The sequence below is a fragment of the Passer domesticus genome, chromosome 8, assembly GCF_036417665.1.
Source record: "Passer domesticus isolate bPasDom1 chromosome 8, bPasDom1.hap1, whole genome shotgun sequence".
Lineage (NCBI taxonomy): Eukaryota > Metazoa > Chordata > Aves > Passeriformes > Passeridae > Passer > Passer domesticus.
Window position 1 is genome coordinate 42,641,308 of NC_087481.1, and position 27,798 is coordinate 42,669,105.

The 27,798-nt window shown below is 38.3% G+C and overlaps 1 protein-coding gene across 4 annotated transcripts in view; it reads right to left on the minus strand.

The window, feature by feature from the left end:
• PLCE1 (phospholipase C epsilon 1) overlaps window positions 1-22,609 on the minus strand; it is a 138,655-nt gene extending 116,046 nt beyond the window's left edge. For 3 of the 4 annotated variants that reach the window (XM_064430854.1, XM_064430853.1, XM_064430852.1), the window contains exon 1: window positions 22,467-22,609. The gene's annotated coding sequence lies outside the window, so the exon portion shown is untranslated. The remainder of the gene's footprint in view (window positions 1-22,466) is intronic. The other variant, XM_064430855.1, reaches the window with a different exon arrangement.
• Window positions 22,610-27,798: the final 5,189 nt, after the last annotated feature.

Genomic DNA, 27,798 nt, shown 5'->3' on the forward strand with positions numbered 1-27,798 from the left:
CATCACAACTACAAACACAAGAATGCCATTTAATTGTATTGAGACCTAGAGAATTCCAAAATACACATTTAAATCTGTCTTAAAATTTCACAGAAGAATTTTGGAACATCACTGTCATGTTTTACTTATTTAAATAGCTTTCTCCACATCACTGTGGAAAGCCACATGACTGCAGAAATTAATTATTCTGAAGCTATAACAATTAAATTGAACACATAAATAAAAAGGAAAAAAAGAAAATGTATTTTCCATACTTTTTCTGACTCATAGCTAGGATAAAACATTTTGAGGAATACACCAAATTTTAAATCTACACTGTCTTTTAAAATAATTATTTTCCTGTTCAGAACTACAACTACAATTGTTTTGGTGTTATGTGTTTTTTGCTTTCCTTAAACTGTATGCTGTTACCATGAAATCATAAAGAAAACATAAAATTGTTGCCACAAGTTTACAACTGAAAAAGCATGAACACAGATTACAGTAAAACTGAAACATAAATAGTCTTCTGACTCCTTTACTTGTACACCTTAAGCTAAAAGTTAACCTGCCTTTCAACATTGTCAAATTCTCAGCTACCTTCCTGCAAGCAGCATAGTAGAAATAAATCCTGGAATCAGAAAATATGAGCTTACAGACAGCTCAACAAAGGAAACAGAAGACTAAAAGAGACACGCCTACATAAATCATGATAAATTAAACAAATGCGCTTACACTTCAGTTTATCACATTTACCACTGAAAAACATAATATGTATAATTAAAAATATGAAAAATGTAGGCAGTTATATTAAGGCCTACATTTACTAGAACAGTCTAGTAGAAAGAAACAAGCAAAAAATTCAATAGAAACAAGAAAAAAAACCCAACAAAAAAATAGCAGAAAACTAAGGTAAATTATGAAATCATTGTTTCAGCTACACATAATAATTAAAATCATCCATAGTGGACAGAATTAGAAATTATGGGAGGCATAAAAAGCAGGAAAGCTCAATGAGTCTGGAGTGTAAAATCTATTTTGATACTCTTCTCAAGTAATTATGATTAACAATTTCATTTTAATCCATTTTAGATAGTCAGCTTTCATTTTATATTGATTACAAACCTTCATCCAAAAGCAGTCTGGCACAAATCAAAAGGTAAACACACTCATTAGTTCACGGGATATTTGACATCCCATTTTCCCACCAAATGAAATCAAAAGTGTAACAAAATGTATCATTTTTGCTAGGGTAGCCAGAGGGTCACAAAAAAAAAAAAAAAAAAAAGGGGGAAAAAAATTAAGAGAAGTTACATTTTGCTACCAATCTGTGGCTTAAAAGCTTGCTAAGCCTCGAACAGCACTATTTCTTCATACAAAAACTACCACAAGTACATGGAAAAAATGCAACTTCATACTTCAATCAAGATTTCAATTTCACTGGTTTAACAACAGGGAGGGTCACAAAGGAAAGTGACAGAGAGAACAAAGAGCCACAAGTTTTACATTCTCCACCCATTACGAAGCACACATGCATGCCAGATCAGAGTCCAGGTGGCAAACTCAGATCCTGTACTAGAGAGATTTAGCAGCAGAAAGGAAAATAACAGCCCCAGTTCATACAAAAGTTGTATAGAAGGAGACAGCAGTAGCTCAATGGAGTAGTGAGCCTGGGTCTTCAAACAGTCATGACACCAACACAGCTCACAGAGCACCCTATGGCTTACTGCAACTGCTCAGCTGCAGAGCACATGCAATGAAAAGGCAACACTCATGCAATTTTTAAAGTCTACATTATTTGGTAGTGCTCTGCCTTTAAATTGTACCCTGAAATTGATTTTGATCCACTTTCTTCAACCTCATCTATTTCATTTTAAAAAGAGTAAAAAACACACTACCACCAACATGCATACAAAGGAAAGCACTTCAGCAATTTTTGTATTCTACCATTTCCTATCCCTCTTCCCTGTCCTTCCTCTTCAAATACACAGATGACAGCTTACATAACTTTTTGACACTACACACTTGATAGAGCCCATCTTATTTTTTCTGGCAACCGCTGGCCTTTCAGTCCAAACCTACATATGATGATGCAAAGGAGAAAGATTTAGGAAAGAGAATCAGCTGATTTTTTTCTTGATCTCTTTAGTTTTTTCCTTGCTATATCAAGTAACAATAATTCTTTGTAAAAGGTATAAGACATGCCTATTAGTAGTTGTCTTCAGCACTGATTTTTCAAGGAATTCTGTGATCTATCAAAATGTCTTAACCTACTGATTTATCTTTCCTGCCACCATGATATATACATAAATGAATTCCCTGTATTATTCCTAAATCAAGAATTAATGGATTGGATTGTCACTGCAAGTATTATATCTCTTATTACACCTGTTGCTAAATGAAACTCTAACAAAATATCACTCTACTGTGCAAAAAGACAACATTATTATGCAACTTTAGCATCTCACAATGATTTTAAGATCATGGAATTGACCATGTATGTTAAATTACTTTTTTTTTTTTATGAAGGAACTTTAAAAAAGAAAAATAATCACATCACTGATTTGCTTCTGTAAGAAGAAATTTACTAAAACCAGAAGCCCATTTACATGCCTGACTATCCAAAAAGCCCATTCAGAGACTAGGACTCCTTCCCAGTCCATAATTTTCCCATCTCTCTCTTTCACCTCCCAAAACAGCTTCTCCCAGACCTTTTTCTTTTCTCTAGAAATTACCTCAAATTTCCCTCAACTCTGGTTGTGTGGGTCACCTCTCTCCTCAGCTGCTGAGGCCATACATCTCTCCATTCCCTCTACCAGTATTTCTCTTCTCTATTTGTGCCTGTTTGAAATCCAATTCATCAAGAATAATGTCTGCATAAGAGGCTCCCAATGCATGTCCAGCTGTTCCCTCTTCTTGTGATCACCGCAATGTGACTGCAATGCAAATGTGATCCATCTCAAGAATCTTTTTACTCAAGTTACTTCACACTAAAATATTTTCCTAATCTAATTCGTAGTATGGTTGTACTAATGTGCTACTATAGCACAAGGGAGAAAATGAGCAGCATGGGGAAAGGAAGAAAATGCTTCCTAATGTGGTTTACACATTTCTGCAATTTGCAAACATAATTTGATGTTTAAGCTGTCAGTCTAGCAGGTAGCTGCCACCAAAACTGGTAGATCTACTCCTCTCCTCACTCTTCTCTTTCTGTCCCCAGTCCCTCCACCTCATTCATTTGGAGATCATGAATCCACAGAGTTAAATTGATTCACCTGATTGACAAGTCAAACAATTATTTTTTCATCCAAAGAGACTCACTCTGTAGCCACATGATCACTGTATTTCATGAAAAGAAAATATTAGGAATGCCTGGTAGGACCACACATCTCAGTAGAAGCTGCAGTTTAGATCATGTTTGCTAGGATGTCTAAATGCACCCTGAAATTTCTCTGAGTCTGGTATGTCTAGTGTATGATGCAAAACCTCATGAGATAGCAAGTAAATACCACGATGGCAGAGCCTCTGATCTACGGACAACTGCAAAAATATCTGAAGTTGTGGCTCTGCTGAACAGATGACAGGGGTTTCATGTGTCCTCAGTTATACTCTTCTCAGTGTCTGCTTTCCACTGCAATCAACCGATTTCAATTCAGTGTGCACAGCAAATTCCTGAAACTGATGGAATTCATTACACATGCTACGAAGTGTGTTAACACAGTGTTAGAAATGCTACCAAGTAAAAAACTCACAAGCTCAACCAATAAAACTGTATTTTGTATCTTACTGTAGAATTGCAGAATTATCACTCGCTGCGGCTTCCCTTACTTGCCTGTCTGCATATGGGTGGCCAAAGCCTAGATCTTCAAATAAAATCCTCAAACAAACATATAGATGCACTTGCATGTAAAAAATCTGAAATTATTGAAAAGCATACTCTTCCCGTTGTACATCCACACTGACTTAGTTTACAGTTATATCTGAACATAAAAGCACATGAAGTAGACAGCAAAGCCTGCACTGTATTCAATACATGCTGGCATTTTCTAAAGCAAATATATTAGCTGATGAAATCCATTAATAATGACACTGGTTCATTTTACAAGGCCTAAGTTATGTCAGAAATGTAATGTGCTCCTTCTATCAGTAAAGTAAAAATATAAGAAATTAGATCCAGCGTTAGTGAATCATTGTGGATGCAGAGGTCAGCCAACAAAGACAAATGAGTAATTAAAATAAACAACCTGGCAACCATTCAACACACGCATTCTCAGAATGTATTAAGTCTGAAAACATGTGACACAAAAGTAATTTGTTTACTTTTTTTTTCATTTACAGTGACTGCATACACTTTAAGACTTCAAGTACAAGCTGGTTCTAATTAGTATTAATAACAATTAATAACAACATTTAATGATTTCTTAATCCCCAGATACCTGGACCTGAAGTCTACAACAGTCTAGGTAAAACATCTAATCTAACTCATCTAACATCTAACTCATTACCAAATCTGAAGTCAGCCAGAATTCTGCTTCAGTGAAAACAAAATATAGCATGTTGAATTAAGTATTATTTAGTCTTCGAAAAGGCATATGAAGGACCAGAACCATCACACAATGTGGTTAAGCTGGCTGTCAAAGGAAAAGATGCCCATATAAATATTTGAGGATGCTGTTTGGACTGCGGGAACAAGTAGCAACTGCATGTGGGGCAAGGGATGGGTGTCAAGGTGAAGATGGGGATGTTTAGAGAAGCTGGGTGCTGTCAGTGATGCCAAATGCAATTCTGTATGTATGATGCCATGGGAGCTGCACAGGAAATTCAGTGAATGCCTGGTAGGGCCAGGATTATGAGTGCAGAGAATAAGGGGGACTGAAACAGATACATGACATTACTAAACACATACTGTGGTTTCCATGGGCTAACTGCTATTGGACTGAGACAGATAGTCATTCAAAACAGCTAGAGGGAAGTGCAAGAACCCTGACAATCCTCTCCTCTACCCTGGCCACACTGGGACATTTACAACTATTTCATCAACATTCATCCTACATGCTATGTAGGCAAGGTAACTATCCATCCTAAGCAAAAGACATTTCAGCATACAAAACACCCACCAACAACCAAGTGATTTTATTAATTATTTCAAAGTACTATTATTTACACAGTATCTAAGGCATAAGCAATCAGTTAGTGAGAGATTCTTGGGAAATTACAGAAAATAATTTGGCATAGTAAGTGGATATAAAAATACTGATCACCTTTGTCACATCACCCCAACAACTACGCTTGACAACTATAATCCCAGTTCAAGCTCTTAAGGAGAAAACTGATTTATGAGGAAAATGTTTTGTATATTAGAACTATCAATTTACAATTAAAAAAGAATCACGACCTTTGTTTTTTAGTAGATAAGCTATAGTTTGTTCCAGACCAATTCCTTAAACAGAATAAGAAACCACATTTATTAAATCCTGTTTAATTTATGCTGTATCATGCACATGATTAGTTTTTCATTACCGTGTTTTATGTCAGAAACAAGCAGGAGATACTATCACAATAACAGGGCACCAACATGTCATCACCATTTTCTAAACCTCACTTCTCCCTAGGGGACTATGGGCAAACAGTAAGGAGGAAATAGCTAGACTCTTAAGAATCACTCAAGATGTGCACAAATCCTATTTGAACAGTTGGAAGCAAGTTATAACAACATTTTATTTGGCATAGAGCATCATTCAGAGCTTCAGATTTACCCCCAGCATCTGTGTTTCAACAACAAAAAAATCTCAAAGAACTACAGTATTTATATGTCCTGTCAAGTTAGAGTCTTTTTTCTAATTTCTAGAATACTTATCTAAACATAATTGTGTATTAGATGTCTCAAACTATGCAAATGTCTGCCAGATGGTGAACCCTCTCAATTGCCTCATCATTCATCACTCTATCAGGAGAATGTGAAGCTTCTGCCAGATACCAGCTCCACTCTTCATTTCTTTACAGGAATTCCTTTTCTGCCAAGGAGATGCACAGAGAGAAGCCAAAACCGCATTTATCTTACTGTCAGGATCAGTTCTGTATTTCCTTCTAGATCTGACCTGCAATAAGCTGTTTAAATAAACTTTCTGTTTAGTGGTTATTGAATTTCATGCTAAGTGACCTTATCTGGAAGCTGTAATTCCATCATCCACACTTGGATGAACAAGCCCTTCTACCTGACATGCCCAACTCCAGACGTTAAAGGCAGAATAATTCTTCTCCATCTTTGAACAAGTACTTCTGGAATAACTGTTCTTAATTTTTTGAGGAACGTGAAAACAATCTTAAATGCATGAAAAATACTTTCAAGCACTGAGTCACAGGAATATGAAGTGCAGTACAATTAAAAAAAATCTTCAAGGCACAGAATGTAACAGACTTGTCACTGGTAAGAAGACCTCAGAAAGATTAGACAAAATATAAAGGAAAATAAAATAACTGACAATTAATAAACTATATATACAAAAGGATAAATAATGCTTATACAGAAGAAAAATAAGAAATACAGTGAGAAATAATTTTTTTAAAGCATGCAGAAAACAAATGCACTAGTGCATCAGAATTTATTTTAAGATCTGAAAATTTAAAAAGTAATCATACAAACCATGCAAAAAAAATAAACACAATTTAAAATGAGGTTTGAGTTTTAAGCCAATCTACTGGTAGGGTCTAGCCAAAATAGCTGTTCCCCATCACTCTTAATGAGATATCTTCTGAATAGGAGCTCCTGCAGGGAGAAGAATCAACTAATCCAGAGGAAAACTAACCCAGAATGGAAGAGAGTCTTCAGGCAGAAGTACCTGATGCTGCTCACATTTCAGTCCTGTAAATTGACAGAGATACCATAAGCACAAAGCTGGGGGGAGACTAAGGGAGAATCCAAGGCCAAAGTAGAAATGCATCTGCAGCATCTTGCATTGAGACAGCATAAATAAGTAATCAAATACATTCTAAAAATTGATCTATAGGATTACAGACATGTGGCTATAGAAATCTGAGAGCTTCAAGCAACACAAGTTCCAATTAAAAATAAGACAAACCAAAACAAATCAAAGACCATAAGGCAAACTCCATGACTTAAATGTAGCAAGAAACAGTAAGATGGGTGCTGGCTGAAATGATAAACCATTTTTCAAAATTCAGATGTTATCCTCTGCTTCAGTGGAACTATTCACATAATATGCAGTGAACGGCAAGAAACATATTCACAGCCCTGCCCAAACATTGAGTGTGTGTTTGAGTACCAACAATCAGTCATTCAGATCCTTTGAAACACCTAGAGGTTCAGACTTGAAAATAATTCATCCATCATCCTACTTCAAGGCTTTGTCCACCTTTGAAAATTTTATGGTTCCCCTGAACTCAATGCCATCATTCATACCTTCATCTTATCCTTTAAAAAATTCTTGAGTTCTACACACACACACACCCCTTCATTTGCATGGTTTCACTTTAGTCAAATTATGTCATTTCTCCTCAGTTGATAAAGCACACTAAGTCCCTTCATTAAGGTCACCCAGTACTATGTTGAAAAATAACAGGAGACTTTTCTACTGATCAAGGCTCTAAGACCATCAAACAGAAGTGAAGAATTGAAAGTGTTTTGTGCACAACACATCTGGATTTCAAATTACTTTTTAAATATTTCAAATTGTGTTTCTGTTAAAATATTAAGAAAATAACTGTTGTCATCAAAATACAATTAATAAATATGGGGAAAATGACAGTATGGACTTATCAATCCATGGCCTTAAAACATTAATACAAAATGGAAGGCTTACAGACAAACACTACTGTGCTGATAATTTGGTTATCACATTTAAAATCTGTCACTTCTAAATATGTACTGATTATGACTCTAAAGAATCAACAGTAACCTGGGACTACATACTAATGTAGTAGTAATTTGTAAACATGGCATACCACATCCATCCTCGTTTTTATCAAACTCTCTTCAAAGAGTTATTAGTACAAACAAATGAAGTACATGAGCAGGAAAAAATACAGAAAGCCAGATGAAAGCCAGATGAGTTCTTAGATGCAAAGGGAAAGTAAGTAAGAAACAGATTACTGGCCTTCACTTGTAAAAAACATCCAGTCGCAGATTCACAATGCCACACTAGTGACAGAATTGGGTGTTTCATGCTCTGATCCCAGTCTCTTCCTACCACACCTGTGAAAAATGCTTTTGGAGATGCTGCCTTAACCAGAGGATACCATTTGTCTGAGTCAGATGCTCCAAGCTTTCAGAGGTCAGCCAGCCACTGGCCAAGCCCTACAGCAGGCTGACCCTTTCAGGTTCAGGGTTCAGGTACCACAGCATGCCAGCCACACTCCACACCCTGCCTGGAGTACCACCTATGCCTCCCAGCAAAGTTTCACCCCCTGTACTGGAATCCACACTTCAACAGTGATAGAAACCAGCACATCAGTTTCTACAGCAGCAGGTTTATTTGCCTGGACACTGGTAACAGAGTGAAGTTCAGCCTTGAGGTAAAGAACTGTTTACCAAACATGCAAACACTATTAACTCTCATTCTCCTTTTCCTAAAGCAGTACCAGAGAGGTTCACATCACAAAGCAAAACCCCATGTCCAGCAGGAATCTCTAGCCCTGGCAATCCTCTTTCTTATCTAGTTCTGCTTAATAGTCACTGATAGTAGTCTTCCCATGTGAGCTCACTAGCATTTGTACCCAATGTGAAACCATGCCTTCAAGGGACTTCATGTGCCACACTGACATATTTCAATAAACAGCAACCACACTTTGTCATAAGAACCTGTCCCCCACTGAAGTTTTAAAATTACTCCAATCCAGGTGTGACACAATAAGCAACAAGAACACTTGAGTTTCCTGGTCTTGTTTGTTCTTCCTTTTACAGCATTTTTCTCGTGTGAGCAGCCAAGTTTTCTCTCATTTCCCTCTCTCTTGCTGTCCTGTATTAGCTGTAATTCAAGCCACACTGGTGAGAACAGAACAAACCTGTAATAAAAATATATCTGAGACTAAAATGTCTGAGGGAATGTTAAAGGCACATATATCACTACAGTTTATCTTCTGTAAACCCAAGCTAAGACTTTTACTCACAGTATGTTAAGCCACAGTAGTCCTATTTAAAACATGACTTGAGGAATAACTTTAATGTTACTGTTCAGCTGTCATAACTACAAGAAGATTGAGTTTGAAACCCCCGGTATATGTTTCAAATAAAAATTAAATGCTAATTTGTTGGAGAAAAAAAGTTCAGTCATTTGTCAACTTATACATTTACACTTTAGTTAAAGAAAAATATTTCAAATGCTGAAAACATTATTAAATTACTGCATAATTCCCCGTTCTCAAAATAGATTTTCTTTGTATACCACTCGATCTATTCATGCCATTCATTCAGGAATCCTAATATTTAACCTTATTCTTTCTCTTTTGAATATCTGCTATGTCCTGTGCATATTATTATGCTTAAGAGAGAATATAAGAGTAAAAAAACAGGGTAAGAGCAAAACAAGGCAACAGCAAACAACCTGTTTGCTCAGATTGTAATTAAGTCTCTTCTTTAAAAACATGGAATTTAATACTTTAAAACCCCTGTAGGCCTCATTGTAATTCAAATTATGAATACTATTTATTCCATCTCACTCAATAAATAAATAGGACAGAAATATACCCACAATCAAAATTACAAATTTTCTTTTACAATATACTATCACATCTTCCAAGATAAATACACAACAAATCCCATGTTCCTCAAGCTCCAGTTGCAGTTCTTTAACAATTTAACCTATTTGAAGGAGAAACATGCCTGAAGATTAACACAGCATGTCTTCATTAATGATTGTGGTATATTTAGGTGATCTTTCATTTGAGAACCTTTAAAATCATTGTAATGAATACCTACACCCTTGCTGAGGAGATATTGATTTGCTTTTCCTGGTTACCTTTCAGACACTTTAAGAAAGCAGTCCATTAAGTATTTGTGACTACTTGCACTTACAATCTGTGGCTTATAAATGTGCATTTGTACTTCATCCATTATCTTAGGATAAAAAGACAACTTTCACCAAGAATTCAATTTAAGTTCAGTCTTCATAAAACAGATCACTGATGGGTAGTACAGTCAAGCTCCTTGCTTCAAGAATAGTAAGAATATAGAATTCTAAACATGAAAATATGCTCCCTTGATGAGATGGAGCTTTATGCCAGATTTTAGTCTATTGCAGTCCACACACCACAGTTAATTAGGGTAAGAATGTGTGGCAAAAGCTAATTCTATATTATCTAAGACAAACAATCACTTATTAAAAGCTTCTTACATTTCTTAAAAGTTCTTGTACTTTCAGCTGAATAAATGGAATTTTAACCCAATGAAGTTGTTGGCAAAATCAATGGAGAAATATCTCAGAAGATATTTAAGGTTCATGTAGAGTAGCTAAAGGTACAATCTAAAACAAGAGCATGCATGATAATCAAGCATTATATACCTTAGTTACTCCTAGAAGTAATGAATTTCAAATAACTCTGACGCCACTTCCAACCAAAGTTTTTCTTAAAGCTGAGGTATTAGTATTACTAAGGACTTTCTCCTATATGGACCCTCAACTAATGTGCAACTTCTTCACAACCAAAATGATTTACAGAACTTCTATATCTGAGTAACATCTGCATGAAATTTATTGAGTCTAGCATTTTCAAGACCTGCACTTTGTAATAAACCCAGTTGCTACAGGCCAAGTTAAAAGTTGGAAGAAACTATGTACAGACACGCAGTGTGCCTTTACAGAGTCATTTCCCTAAGAAACTAGGCTAAAAACTGCAGTCATAATTTGGAAAATGACACTTCCTTCTCCAGAACACCTTTTTTCTGTTTTGACTTAACTGGCAATATGTGCCAGAGAGTCTGCTAGTATCCAAACAAAACTGTTTCATTAAAATCTGAAAATGATGCTAGGAAATCATCTTGTTTTTTTTACCCTACGATACATTCTTATATTAATATGCCTCTGTAATAACATATTACGTAAAAATGGGTGTTACATATATACTTTCTCAGTCAAGCAGAAAGATTTGTTTGCATCTATTTGATTGTGCAGCCCAGCTGCTCACACATTAACTCAATACAACTCTACTCCTTGTATTTAGGCCAAAAAGGTCCTAGAAGGGAGATGTGCACATATGCCTGATCAATGCTGTAAACTTGAGCAGAGAAGGGAGAACGCCACAGAGGAAGCAGCTGGTGCCACAATTAAACAAGCAAAGAACACAACCACAAAAGGACTGTAAAAGATAACGAGCCAGCAGACGCATGTTGAAACGCTCAAGGTTATTTCTGCTGTAACGCTCTAAGATCAAACCACTCTGTTTCTGTAACATACTTGGGCACGATAACAACGAACGAATGCTACAACCAGCACAGCATTCCATGATGTTACCCCAGGACAGGATCCATGCGGGTATTTATCAGAGGCACTGTCAGGGCTCTGAGAACACCAAGTCCTCAAACGCCATCAGCAGCCCCACCTGCAGCCCCCACAGCAGGCCCAGGAGCCATTTCAGCTCAGGGCTGCCCCAGTTCTGGCTGAGCTGTCGTTGACATCTCTGGGCTCAGGCCCCGCTCTCTGCTGTTCCTGACCATTTGATCAGATTTGTAAGATCAGAATCAGGACCCAGCTCACACACTGGTGCCGTTCTTGACCCAGGTAGACTGCAACAGAGTCTCACCCTGGGCTTGTCCTCCCACTGAACCCTCCTGCAACTCTCCAGCACAAGAGGTCATTGGTCTCACCATCAGGCACAACCGCAAATGATAAAAAAAGAAGTTGAGGGAAATTAATTATCAAGTAACACTCGAGCAGCAGTATGAATATGGACTTTTCAATGCCGCCAAGAGCAGGGATGAGGAGGTTACTCTGAAATGCTGAATCAAACACTGTCAGGCCAGTACTGAAGCAGCAAACTGAAAGATAAGGAGCAGTCCAAGGCCTTGTAATCAGACTTCTCTTGGGCAAGATGACAAGAGTGACTTCATCCCACTGAGGGGAAAACCCTGCAGACCAGTGCAGGAGGAGGCTCACCTGCAGGACAGACCGTTCAAACCAGGGCTGACCCCAGCAGGCGGCTGAGTGTGTTATGAAGTAATAACTGGCACGAGAAAAGATCCCTGAAGGGAGGCAAAGCAGCAAGGAAAAATAATGGTCTGCGCAGTCTACACAGCTCTGAACAAAACAACGGCTGATGCTGGCAACAGAGCTCTGCTTGCAACAAAAACCTATGTAACGTTTGAAAACAGTGCAAAACAAAAACCTCCTTCAAGACAGTTGCAAGGCGATGCCTATCAGTGACTTGCCACAACTGGTCAAGTTCATGGATGATATGAAGAGAAAGTGCTTACAAACGGTAGCTCAGTGAGGGTACCACCTGTTGCAGCACTCACAAGGTGCAACGGGCAGACTGCAGCTCTCCCTTTTCCCAATCAATATCTTGCATACTGTATGGAGATCTTTGTTTAATCCTAACAGTTTCTAATGTGGATGGCACTGCTTCCTCTCTGGTACTTTGTGATCAACACAAAGCCAACAAGGAAAAGTCAATTTCTCACAATGTTATATGAGGAATGTGGAGATGAGGTATAAAGATATAGTACCTGTACATCCAGAATAAAGTTCATGGATAACAGTAGATGACCTCTGCAGAAAGGGCATATAAAACCAGCATACGTAAATGAATGCAGACTAACCTGTCCTTTGAGAATTCAAATTAAATATTGTTCATCTGTCTTCTCAGGCATGCTACTGCCACACCTCAAAACAGTTACCTGCTCCTGTAGATATTTTTCATTTCCATCTTTTCCTTCAAGTTCTAGACCATTTTTTTTCTTGATTCTTTAATTTTTTATCAGTAGACCTCTTATTTTATTATGAGCTTATCAAGTACCTCCTTACAGATCTGTTCCCGTTGATTTAGTGGGGACTGCATCACACTCAGACCCACTGTATTCCAGAAACCTTCCTACTGATTTCCAAAACTATCTGCTTTCCCTTTTTACCCACCTTTAAGAAAAAAAGGAAACAAACAGTAAAACTGAATTTAGTTTAGGAAAGGCAAGCTCTACCTTCAAACACAAAATCTACCTTAGACCTCACAAAGTATTTGACAAACTCCAAACACTTCATGAGAGTAACCTAAGAACAAATTAAATTATAAACAGACAGCACACTCCTCACACTGAAGTATTCAAGGATTCTGTACAGTTTTCTGGTGTATTACTTGCTCATTAATGCTGGTTGGTTGTATTTAAGTGTTCTAATGCTTTTATAAAAGCAGAAACAGCTATGGGTAGTAGTACTATCACATTTGAACATATTTTTCAAACTACAATGCATGCTTTTCAGCACTTGTAAACTTACATGCTACCTCTCTGAAAAATAAAAATTGTACCCACTACATAAATGTCATAACTATAGACATAAAGCAAGCAGTTTGGGTGTACATTGTTTATATAACTTAATAATAGCTGTACATAATCCAGGTGTGCATAATTACTGCTTATAATAACCATAAAAACCTAAGTACTTGCTTAGTTTCCATGATTCACTCACCAGAAAAAAATTACACAGCAACATTTACATAATCTCAGTTACAGTTATGGTAAAAAGAATGTGCAAGAGATGTTATTATGTACTAATTCTAAACCCGGTATTCTGACTTTTAATATTTTAAGTTCAAATATTTGACAATAATTAAGTATTCTTGAACCATAACAGACCGCATTAAAAATAAGTCTAAATTTTATCGATAATCTTCATAACTTAATATTCTTATGTTATATACTCATACATCATTCAAGGGATTGTCAGATTATCTGAATACTGAAAGTTGTAAAGCCCTGAATACGAGAAAACTAGAAATGTCTACACACAAACATGCAATAAATAGTACAATATCTATGTTTTTTTTTAATTACACCCTCATATATACATCAAATATTGAAAAAGTAAGCAATTAGGTCTTTATACTTAGTAGTATGAGAGACAAGCCACATGCAAAAAAACTAATTCTGTAGACATGGAATTAAAGAGGAAAGGAATAGAAAGGAAAATGTACCACCAAACTGATAATCAGAGAAAAAAGCCCAGGTTAATCTATACAAGTTCATTGTAGATAAGAGATCTTTTCTTGGGGGCTTTGGGTCACATCAAGCAAGCAAGAGACAGACAAGTCATACCAATAATATGTCAAGGACTCAATACTTCCAAAAATCTGTATGCAGAAAGATCAGAGCTTCCCTTTCTCTCTGACAGAGGAGGGGCCCCAGCTTTCATGCTTTTCTGGCAAATAGAGGGAACATGGCCAACTTTCTTTGCATTTGCTGGCCAAAAGCTGAGACAGTCTCTGTCTCAATTCAAACTTTATTGGGATGCATATGGTTGCTCACAGAATAGAGCTTTATTGTAAGCAAAATGGCTAAGGCAGGAAAACCAGGACACAAAGACTTTTTTTTTAAATTATCCACTGATTTCTTTGACTTAGATGCACAGAAAATGTATGGGAGAGTTTTGCTAAATGCAGATTCAAGCGAGAACAAGAAAGTGAAGGTTGGGTTTTTTTGTTCTTTTGTTCAGGGCTTTCCATTCTTCTCAACAGCAACCTCAGAGCTCCAATGCTGTCATACCAAACAATTTTCTTTGCTTTAAATCTGTGCACACACCTTCCTCAAATATTTTTACAGCTCTCCCACTAACTCCTAAGTCAATTCTATGCAGCTTTCTGTAAAGCACCACAGTTGAAATTAAGTTCAAGGGTGCTCTGAAGCTGTTATAAAGGATAATACTATGCTGTACTGTTGTAACTGTAGTACAATATCTTTTGAGGCTAAAATCAGAAATTTTAGCCTGAAAACCAGCTTTCTGTACCTAGCCAACAGGATAACTGACTGTTGAGGATAAACATTTTCATTATCAACTTGCATAACAGAATAAAGAGTATGTGTAACAAAACAAGGGGAGGACATGAACATGAAGTTAAGCTTTGGGCAAAGTAGAATGATATTCACAAATTTTAAGAGAATACACAAACTTGCCTCTTCTGGGAGGGTGGAAGTGAAGATCTCCAGAAAACTCATTACTGTCTGTGAATCTCTAACATTCCTACACCTATCAGGTAACAAAACTCCAAACAAATGTTATGATCTGAATCCTGAAAGAGAATTCAGGCAGGCACAGTAGTCTAACACTAAACAGACATTTGAAAGATGTTACTGCATATTTTAACACTGACCTGTTTTATAGCCTGCTGTCTAGGGAACTGTTTATTTCTACACACCACTACTGAACCTGGCTTGCAAATCTAGAATCACAGTTCACAAAGTATAAAGAATTAATTTCTGAAGGGGATTCCTAGAATTGCCAATTCTTACAGTCATGTACTCAGAGAGGCACTGTTTTTCCAGAAGCCCTGGTTGTACTATTATATAATTACTAGTTGTACTAGTAATATAATTATTCATAATCTGAACCTTAAAAACAGAACCTTTATTTAGAAAAACAAAATGCAATGGGAACAATAATGGTTTAATAATTCTAAGACAAAAAGGAAGGTTTCATGGAAGGAAAATGAGATTTTGGAATTTGATGCTCTAAATGTTGCTGACAACACATTTTTCATAATAAAATCAGTTTGTTGGTATGTCCCCAGAATGGATTGGAATGACGAGACAAAACAGTGAAAATACATCTCAATTGTAGACATTATCAATTTATTAGAATCATAAATTACCCCATTATTTTTCTAATGTCCCCAAAGTTAATTTAAAATTTTAGTATTTCCTTAGCTTGGTAAAGCAGAAGGACCATTTACAACCCAAAATGTTGCTGACTTTCAAGGTATTCATATTGCTTTATACAAATGAAACGACACAATTTTAAACAAGACTTTTTCCCTGATCCTTTGTTGCATAAACTCCAATAATCCCTGAAGTCCTAGTAATATCTCCTACTACAAAGAAATAAGAAGTTTTAAGACTGAGTTCCAGAACTTGCTGCACGAACATAACCAGAGCAAGCAAAACATTCTTCCAAAAAGTGACACAGGGATCCAGCAAAAAACATTTGCCATAGCTCAGAATTTGCTGGAACAAGAAAAAATTTCAGCTGACCACTAAGAACAAAAAAAAGGCATTGAATAATGTAAGAGACTCATAAATGCCTTCTTAGTCATGGGCCTAAACTAACTTTTTACAAGAATATTCTTTCTTTATTGCAAATCCAAAATGTTTCCCTAACTATATATAAGCAAACTTAATCTGCACAAATAGATTGGTAGTTGACAATATCTGCTTAACACAAACAAGAGTATAATATTAATACTGTTCATTCTTTCTCCACAATGAAACGAGCTGCTAAAGCTAGATTTTTAATGATCACAGCATTCCTATACCAGGGTAATACGTATACATTTAACTTTTAGTTTGTTTTAGAAAAGTTAGGTGAGAATGGGAAATGAGAAATAGTCAACTTTAGACTTTTATCTACAAATGTTTTCTGGTTAAGTAGCAAGAAGGCTAGTTTGGCTTAGGTAAATAAAAATACCTTCTTCAACCTGACACATCTAAAAAAAAATTAAAGAATTAATAAACAATTCTACTTCATACTGCAAGTTACTCTAACCACGTATTGCAGTCCTACAGTCTCTGAAACCTGTTTTAACTAGGGGGACAAAAGCATAACAAGTACCACAATGAAAATAACAGCACCCAATGGACTTGGCCTAAGCTAATATAATTTCACGAGATGATGGAATACTGATAGCTACTTTCTAAATCCATCCAACAAAAAAAAAAAAAAAAAAAAAAACCAACCCAAAAGTTAAAAAACCCTATAATTGTACTTAAATTGCCCAGGCTAATGATTTAAGGAATGCCTCTAAGTGGTATTGTTAAGGAGGTTGTAGTAAATTACACACATATGAAACCATCTATTTTTATGCTGTTGTTTCTCCCTATTTCATTTCTCAGTCTACTGAGTGAACACCACTGCTGAAGTTGAACTTCTTCCTTATTCTTTTCTGAATAAAAGCACAGAATGAGAAGACATGAATAGTCAAATAATGACAGCAACATTCTGAGTGGCTCTTAAGACAAAAATATTTCCAGCAGGCGTCCAACTGTCTGATTTTATTGTTTCTATTTTTATTGTCTATGCCATAAACTGATTATCAAGAAAAACAGAAAAAGGTGCAATCATAACAAAACAAAGATAATTATGCAAGATTCTTCCCTTTTTGTAGGTTGTTTGTAGGTAAAAATGCAAACAACAGACTATTCATGCTATACTGAAAACCTTCACAGGCTCTAAAGGAGCCATATTAAGAAATATTCTTCACCTAAAAAATGCAGAAATACCATAACACAAAAGATTTCAAGAAGCATTATCTGCCTGGTCTTCTCTGACCCCACTGTCACTGAGTATGTTACAAAGGCATGGGCTGTGGCACAGCTAAGGAGTGAATGTGAACTCCAGAACAAAGCAGGGACTCAGCCTGTTTGCCAGCCCCTCCTGCAGTCAGAAATCCAGGGGCTTTCAGCCTTGGAGAGATATTCCTCTATGTTTACTTCTTCCCATAAGAAGAACTAAAATGGGTACAGACTGAGTGATCAGAAACTTAAAAGCTTTCACAAGAAATAACTGCAATGAGGTTATTTTCCCTCTGCTTTCAGTAGAAACAATGCATGTACTCACAGAACATCTGACACACTTGAAAGTCACTGGAAGTGTGACTGTCTAGAAAAAGTTAGAAAAATACTAACCAATTATTAGAAATTGCCCACCATTGGGCAACAATCTGATATAAATGCATTTTAACATATTTGTCCACATTGAACAATAGCTAACTGGTTGAAAATACAACTTTGAAAAATGTCGGAGTATGAAAATTACCTAGAATTAGAAGCGAAGCAGAATACCATCTCCAAAACGCAAACCAGCCTGTATATTACAGCATGGGTTTTCTTTTCCCCTTGCAATTTGGTACACAGCTAAAAATTCAAAACCCTAAAGGAATTAAAAAGGAGGCATTCACATCAAGAAATTCCTCAAGAAGAAATCTACAGGTTATTATTTGATGGGAACTTTGTAGCACACAAAGCAGTAGCTGGTCTGGTATGATCCCTTTTTATCTTGGTAAATTCCAAAGGGAAACCAAGTTGGTTTTCCCCAAAACACTGCTGAAAGGTATTTGTACCACTACAGAAAGAAATTAACCTAATCCAAGCAACAGAGTTTTGTACTTGGAGTAAAGGAATGCATTATGAAAATGTTTGAAAGAAGATGCAGTGTAACAAAAACCTCAAATACCAAAGATCACTGCAGCAGCATTCTTGCTGTATGCTGTAGCACAGACAGAGAAAAATACTGTGGGAGGAGAGATCTCACATCAGAGCATTGTCTGAAACAGCAGACAGCAAGGTCCTACTACACAAGGCAAGGTCAACGCAACTGGAGAGTCATCTGTTTAAGAAAACACACTATTATTAGATACAAGTTATGCAGCACTTGTGCATACTAACAGAATAAAACCATTACCCCAAAAATATTTTCAAATTGTAGCTTCAACTTTGCTCTCAGTGTTTCTACTTTTGTGCGCCTCGTTTCAAACATTGAAATAAGTAACATAAAGAACACTGAAAAGGCCTGAGCATTTAATTTTTTAATTACTTATGAAACGTTACAACTGACAAATACAATAGTATACTCAATTTTATTTTAATGAGGAGGTACCACTGAAAATGTTGTAACAAGTTATTAAATATTACTTACTGATAGCAATGTAGAATAAAAAGTATCCCACAGTGGACAGCCTATTTAAAACATTATGATATGCCTCAGACTACTGTAAAATGTCACAGTATCTGTACTGCCCCACAGAATACTTCCTTGTAAAGGACTCCAGCCTGCACTGTCTCTACCCCCAATGCTAAGCCAAGTACACACAAGTTTCAGATGTAAAGAATGCAGGACTCATGTCCCTGCTGCTCTAAATCATTTACAGAAAGAGCTGGTATTACCTGTGGGACCATCACCGACACTTGGTAAATTGGAGCAATGTAGCGGGCCCTGGAAGAAGGATAATTTTGCTGGGGAGTTGAGCTCGTTCCTCTCAGCTCTTGTTACCAGGTTTCAGTAAGTGCTGCCACATCCAGCTCTTGCTTGAACATGTTGGATTATTTATGAATGACTGGGCAGTTAAGAAGAAAGTATTGTGGATGGCCTAGTTTAAAATCAGTGACATTAATTGTCTTGCACAGAGACGTCAGCATGAGAGAGTATGTGAAACCAAAGGACGAGACTTCGATCCCACATTGACATACTTACAAATTAACTTCTTTGTTTCAAGTAAAACCAAAATTCTGTGCCTTCAAATGGAATAAAAATATTAGAGACCTCCCAATATAAGAAATCCATAGAAAGTCTGTCAACACTTTATCCTCAGCTCTTAAAGACAAGTCTTGTTTCAGCAGATAGATGTTTTGCTTAAAAAAATCAAGGACTGAAATATGACCAATATCTGGCAGGTCCATGACTATGGAAAACCCTACCCACAAGCGCAGATATATATATACATATATATATATATATATATAGGTTTGCCAAGACAAATAAAGCAGTATGCAGAGTAAGTAAGCTGCACTGCTCTCACATAATACGTACTCAGTCATGTAGGTCCTCAAGTACATGAGCAACACCTCTTTTAAATGATTAAGAAGACTCAGGAAGGGACAAAATTAACGAAAACATGGATTTAATGCTAGCATGCTAACAGCTTTCTAAAACAGAGACATGATGAAAAGTGTTACTTAGAAATGAATCAGACTGCATATTAAAGGTACAGACAGCTGTTAACCTGCTGTCTGCACAATCAAATGATAGCCACTGCTCAATGAAACCATCAATGGCTGCATTGTGAACAGGCATGAGAGTAAGTCTGTCCACGCTGGAGCTGCAGGAATCGTTCCAACCTTTCAGTTACTGGTATTTTCAAGAAGTATATAAAACAAAACAAAACAAAGATGTGAATTATTTCTAGTAACACATATCATTGTCATTTATAAAATATAAGAGTCAGTCATGACCCAAAACCTGTTTTGTACTAAGTGCTGTAGAAACAGGAAACAAGATGACAACCCGCGTTCTGAAGTGTGGTCATCAGTATTTTAAAAACAAAACACTCCTAAAGAAATGCTCTTGTAAATACACACATAAATTAAGATGATAACTAAAAAAAACCCTTAGTTTAATGTTTAATAAAAAAAATCCCTATGCAAATCATGGCCTTCTAATGAAATTATAGATTAATTACTTTTTGCCTCCTTAATAACTGAAGCTTTCCTTTAACTAATTCTCATTTCAAATCCAAGAACCATTGCTAAATTATAGCCACTTTTCTCCAAAAGAGAAGGAAGAACTGCTAACTTAAGCAAAATATTTCCAGTGGTTATAAATCTACAGTCTTTCATGAACAATCACAGCTGTCACTTTTCAATATACACCTTGCCCCTATATTGAATTTCCATGCAGGTTCTAGTCACTAGTGGATCTTAACATCCATATTTCTCTTAAATAAAACAGCCTTTTGATAAAAGAAGTACTTCTATGGATACTTACAAACAGAGCTTGTTTCATTACATTCTTTTGGATAACCTAAATACAGAGAATTTCTTTTTCTCATATTACAGATCTCCCAAATCACCTTATCATCTCCACGAACTTGCTCTGTGATCTCCAGTTAACACAGTTTTGTGAAATTCTTTATTTTGCAGTAGGTTTTCATGTTTCTTGATCTGAAAGCTTTACCTTGTCGTATTTCTTTTCCTTCTTAATGTCTTGGAACTCTGGTTTGAACATCACACTTTTATTGCATAAAATGCATCACATTAAATTAATGTTAACTGAGAGGACAGGAACTGCACTGCCTCATCTACAGTCACAAAGTCTTAATAACAAACTTTTTACCATGTATGAAAACACAAATGAACTCATTATAGTATCTGAGATTACTACCTCAATATGGCAAGAATGAGTTCTATTTAGATGACTAAGAAAGCAAGACTTTTAGAAATCGTCTGCAAATTTATGCAGATGGGCATACATGTCCATTATGTCTTGGGAATTTCTCCTGAGCACTTCCTACTACACAAAACAGTGTCTGTTTCTGGTTTTCACCTTGTATGTTTCACTGCTCACATATTTGTCGCGGTGCTTTTGTAATGATCACAAACATTGGTTGTTTGCCACTGACTTTTTAAGGGATGTGATAGCACAGATCAAAGATTATTATTTGTAGCTGGAAAAACATGACTTCTTAAACTACATAACAGTCACTGCTCTGCAAAGATTACTAAGAGGCTGCTTCATAATTGGCAGGTTCGCTGATCTTCTTTCAAATATACAAACGTAAAGGATGGAAATATTTAGCAAACTTTTGTTATACAAACGTAGAGAATGGAAATATTTGGAAAATCTTTTTATCAAACTTTTAGCATAATAAATACAACAAGAAGGCCAGTTCTCCTCCTTACACAAATGCTTCACTATGAAACAAAACATTTTACTGTTCCTTGAAGTACAGCTGCTCTTTCAGGCATTTCTCTACCACTCCTAATCCAGCTCTTTAATTTCCTTTATCAGAAGAAGCCCAGTCCACAGTCACCTGTATAGGCTCTTCCCTTTATCACCTGTGCTGGTGGCATCCCAAGAGGGTGCAGCAGAACAGACAAGCATCACACATAGACACTTTGGTCCTGATCCTACAAACACTTCAGTGAAACCACTTCTGTAAGTGTTTGCAGACTTTGAGTCTTTCTAACTCAACAACACTTCAGCAAGTGGGGCAAAGAGAAGTCTGGAGCTGGGAGGAATGCATTGCCCCTTCACGCCTGGGTGTCAGGGCCTGCAGCACCCCCAAAGAGCAGACACTCACTAAGGGGGGACAGAGACAGCACCCCTGCCGCTGACAGCCACAGGCTCCTTCCAACGCCACATCTCCCATGTGCTGCACCAATCTGGGGCTACATTTTGCCAGACTTTAGCGTAAAAATCACAACTAATTGTACAATCGCAGTGCAAGAGAGAAAGAGAGGGATGAAGTTAGAACATTTTCTAGCATGTGGGATAAGGGCAGCCCACCCCAGTTTTCATTTGCATTTGGGGTTTTCTTGAACCCGGCCAGAGGAAGAGGGAGAACCCGTAAGGCGAAGGTCAGGCGGGGAGGGCGCGGGCAGCGGGGGCTGCGGAACATGGCCGAAAGCGGAGCCCCCGCCCGCCGCCGGGCACGGCCCTCGGCAACCCCCCGGGGCCAGGAGAGCCCTGGGGGCCGGGACCCGGCCCCAGAGGAGAGCCAACCACGCTCGGGAGTCAGGGAAAGAGCCCGTGAGAGCGGGCGGGGGTGTGCAGGGGACGCACCTTTCAGCGTCCCCCCGGGATCTCGTCCTCCTCCTCGGGACGGCGGTGACTCCAGCGGCGGCGGCGGGGCTGCGGCGGCGGAGCGCTCTGCGGGACGGGGCCGCCCCCGCCTCGCCAGGGCTCCACGGCCGCCGCTGCCCGGGGCGGCGGAGCGAGCGAGGCGCCTTTCCCGGCGGGCCGGGGGCGGGGGCTGCTGGCCCGCACCGCCCCGCCGGGCCCGGGAGGGACGGGGAGAGCTGGGGAGGGGCCGCGGGGCAGCGCCGGCGGCTCAGCCGAGCCGCGGACAGAGGGCGCGGGGCCGCCCGGGAAGGTTGCCCCGGGACCGCCCCTCCCCGGTGGTGGAGAGCGAGTTTCTCCCACGGGATGGCTGCCCTCGGGACGGTCGCTAGGATCATCCCCTGCACGCCAGGCAGATGGGATGCGGCAGCTCCTCCTTGTCCTGCCCTGGGCAGCCCCGCGCTCCTACCGGCACAGTGGAGCACTCCGCAAGTGCGGCAGCGGGAACCGCTGGCCCCGGCCCCGCGTGCTCCTGAAGGACCAGGCGGCTCCCGCTGAGGGGAGTCCCGGAGCCGGAGAGCGCGCCCCGGGTCCCGTCCCGCCGCTGCGAGCTGCCAGCTGGAGCCGCTGGAAGAGCTTCCTCCTACCTCCCGCAAACGGGCGCCGTCGGCCAAGCGCCCCAGCGCCGCGACTCCGCGCGGCGGAGCAGCGGCGCCGTCCCGCGCGGCTGGAGCCGCTCCAGCGCCATCGCCGTGCGCGCCCTGCGAGCGGGGGCCGGGGCGGGGGCGGGCCGGGCCGCGGCTGCCTCAGCGCATCGGAATGTGGGCCCGCGCCCCCCGCCCGCAGCGCCCCGGGCGCGCCGCGGAGCGCGGGAAGCGCGGCCGCGCTGCGGAGCGCGTCGGGGGCGCGGCCCCGGCCCGGTGCCTCGCCCGGCAGCGGCTCCGGGGCCAGCGCGGAGGGCAGCGGAACGCCGCGTGGCTTCATCGTCGCTGCGGGACAACGCGGTTTGGTGAAGGCAGCAGTGCACCTCTGCCTGCGATTTTTTTCCGTGCGAAGTACAAGAAGGAAAAGTCTCATAAAGTTCTAGTTTAAAGGAACCATTCTCAATTTTTAAACTGGCGAGAGTTGGCTATAGCTAGTATGGGTTTGTTTAGGACGTTTTTATGTGAAGGGCACGGATTCTCATAACAAAGGTATGCGGGGATTGTGTGCCAGGGTGGGACTATGAACTCACAGTTCATTTATTTCATTCTCTTCGAAAGCAAGGAACTCGTTATACCATTTTACATTATACTGTTTACATTATACTACCACCTGAAAATCAGATCTATCCCTTCATATTCTACTTTGTTACCTGAGCAAACACATCACCTCATTGCAATAATTATCTTGTGAGCATGGTACAAGAGTATTGATGTTCTTTAGATAGTAATAAGAATGGAGAAAGTCTGTTAGCAAATACTTTATTCAACAAATACATCAAAAGAGCCAGTGAAGTTACCCTGGTAAGTTACCTGTTAACAACATAAAACCTGATTTCTGACAGGCTTTATGTTGTCATTTGGATTTTTAAAACAAATTAGGTCAGGTATAGTGACCTATTAATTCCTAGCTTTACATTTATTATCTATTCTGAGTCTTTCCACAGCTTATAGGTTCTGGTTATTAGAACATCCACCATAGTAGAGCACGTTGATCTTTTTAGCAGCATACCATCTAAATAATTTATTGTTTAGGAGACATGAGACACGGTCAGTCTGACCTAATTTAGGTGATTAACTTGTAATATTGATCATTCTATACTGAAATACAGTACATATTGGATAAAATCCAGGTCCTGCCAAAAACTTAGCATTGTCTTTGCATCCAGCGTGGCCTGGATTTCATTCAGTGCATATAGTATCCAAAAAAATGCCATAAGATGGTATTTTGCAAAAACTGAAATTTGAGTAGTGAATCTTTTCCAACTCATGTTTTGTGTGATCTATGTATTTTTCAGTACTTTCATACATTTACAGCCGGAATATTGACTCAAAATACACTCAATTCTAATGTATACTACAGCTTGTGTCAGTTGCTTCACAGCAAGTCATGCAATGAGTTTTCAGCTCTACAATAATGACAATGAATTATCCTCCAAACACACAGGCAACACCAACCTTTCCACAGAAGCTTTTTCCACTTTCTCTCTGTTTTTCCATTTGTTTTAAAGAGTGCAGGAAAGTTGCTATCACATCATTCCAGGGGAAAATATATATAACTGTTCCTTTACAATGTGTTTGCACTTTTTTTCCAAATTCCAAAACTCCAGCAGTAAAAGATATCCTATACTGAAAGGGAAGTGTAGCATTTTAATAGATGGAAAATTTTGAGAAATCACCATATCCTTGACTGGCCAAAAAGGCATCTGTCTTCAGGCACACATCAATGGGCCAGCTTAGCATACTGGGGATCAATAACAAGCTCGAGCCATTTGTTGTATTAAGGATTTTATTCTTGAGATCCAGCTCCTCACCTGTAAATTGAAGACTTCTCATTTCATCAGGATACTGGATAATTATTTAATAACAGTAAGATTTTTGAACACTGTGAAAGCTACACTTCAGATACAACAGTGAGAGGTGCTCTCTACAAAGTAATTAGATGCTCATTTTCTCCAGGATGACATTTGCTTCTCTGGAACTGTAGGAAAGAAGTAATTACGAGTATCAAAATGCTGCAGGACTGCTCTTTTCCTAGAATGTATTTATACAATTAGCAGTTCAGAAATTGCATCCCTGCTATCAAGCGTTGCAGGTTGAGAAAATTTGACTATAAAGAATTAATGGTGTCTAGGTATACGTAATGAAGTTGCTGCAAGCAGACCTACTTGGGAAGAAGCTCATTTCCTTGGTGACAAGTTGGAAAGCTGCTGTGAGGATTGTCAGCCAGGACATTTCTCCCTGGTTGTACATACAATGGAAGGGACTCCTCTCAAAAAAAGTCACCTTCCTTTCTTCAAATTTGTTCCCAAGGTGGGTGAACTCTGCAGGCAGCCAGAATTCCACTTTTTCTGGGGGACTCCCACATCTGAGCTTTGTAGAAGTGAATTTTGAGCTGCCTGGCAACCTGGATGTTATACAGATGAAGAAAGTATTTTTTTGCTGGACTTAATTCACGGGTCATGGTTTCTTTTTAACATTCTCAGCCAAGCAGAGAGTGCCTTGAGAATGCTTCAGTTTTTCTCTCTCATTGTACATCAGTGTCTACCCTGTTCTCATGAGAACTCTGTTAGTCATCACATTATACCCAATTGCTCCATCAGGCTTGATGATATAGAAAGACAACACATCCAGCTCAAACACAGTATTTATAGGTAGAGAAAAATACAGTCCTTCCAGAAAATATTGATGTGTCCCACAGTCTTCTACCAACCATGCATTTTGGAGTTGGGGTTAGAGAATTGATTTAGAGATGAACTTCAAAGTGATGCATAAATATTAAATTCCACACATTCCCGTAGGATGGTAAGTATTATTCACATTATACAGCTGGGGAAACGAAAGCAATGTGAGTTTACTTGGGCAATTTTCCCATCAGAAAAAAACATACAGTGGTAGCATCAGTACTCAAGAATACCTGGCTTTTTTTTCTGCACTCAGTCTGAATCATGAATCACTTGCCTAAACCCTGCAGTATAATGTATAAAGGAATATTTTGTTTTCAATAGTGGTATTATATAGCAATATTTTCAAACAATTTATTTAACAAATTACATAAAACACTTAAAATATGCTTTTAATTTTTTAAAAAATAGCCAAAAGGTTTTTCCTTGGGCTTTGCTCCAAAACTCACCCTTCAGCTAGGACTAAAGAAAAGCACGCACACTTGCACAAATGCAAACAGAAATTCTAAAAGAAAATTAGAAACACATGAAAGTAAGGACTGAGAATGTTTTCTTAGCTGCACTTTGGTTTCAGTACAGCAAAATTTTCATTGATTTACTAATGGATAGGCAGTTTTGTTGTGAAGAAACACACAGGCTTTATCTGCAATTAATTCCTTGCTTCCAAGAAACCAATTATCATTCTGCAGAAGTACAGCCCATGGAGGCAGGGTGGCGACTGCTCTGTCAGGACATCTCAGCTCTCTGTAAAGCACAACCCTGCTTCAGTCATAAAGGGATTCCGCCCCATGAAAACAGTTCTTACAGAAAGGCAGTTTCACTTAAGACAATTATTTTACTAAAAGATCTATTTTGAGGCTGTTTGTGATTGCTAAATAAATAATCCCAACCAGTGTGACTTCTATACTGATCAAAATAATAAATAAATAAATAATAAATAAGACAAACTACTTGAATTACAGAATTTTTTTTTACATTATTAACTCTGGACTGGAGGTTTCTTATGAAGTCTTATATTCTACAAATGTTCCAAAAGCTTTGTAACTATATTCCAAACTTAATGTGACTTTATGTGATGTGAGGTCAGTTTTGCCTGACTGTTACGACCATAGAGGAAATTCTGAAAGTCTAATGAACTTACTTGAAGACTTTCTGACATTTCAATTAGGGGGGAAAAATGTAACTAGATTTTTAAAAAACAGTTTTAAAAAGCTGAAACAATGAGCTTTGGAATTGTCATCAGCTGTGTGACTTTCAAATAATTAATAAATTCATCCCCCAATTAGTCTTTGGAAAAGATACAAAAGGTTTAATAGTAAACTTGAAAAAAGTTCATGCACTTTTCTGAGAACATTCTCCTAAGGATAATTAATTGTAAATATGGTATAATTGTTTTATAATTTTTTGGCTATACAAGTTTTAGCCTGAGAAATTTCATATTTCAATGAAGTAGCTCCTGATGTAGATCAAAGAAAGCCTTTTATGCCTTAACTGTATTCCCAGCGTATAACTTAACTACGTTTTTAGTATGCCATTATTTTATGATGTTTTTTAAAGTTAGAGACTATGTTAAAATACAGGTCCTCAAACCATTGGGGTGATAACTCTTGTTTATTTCATATTACATTTCAGCGACAATGGAAGTCCAGGTATTAATAGCAGTAATTGAATAAAGTTAATAAATTTTTATAAAATTGAATACTATACCATAATTTTCTGCTAATTCTCCCTAAAAAAAAAAACAAAACAAAAAACAAAAAACAAAAACAAACAAACAAAAAGAAACCAAACCAAAACAAAAACAAGAAGATAGAAAATACATAGCTATTAATTGACTAATCTATGAGAATTTGGGGGTCAATAATAGATATAAATATTAGTAATTTTAAAGTGGCAAGTAACTAGCACTTTCATTCCACATCAAATTATACAGTCATGTTGAAAATGTCT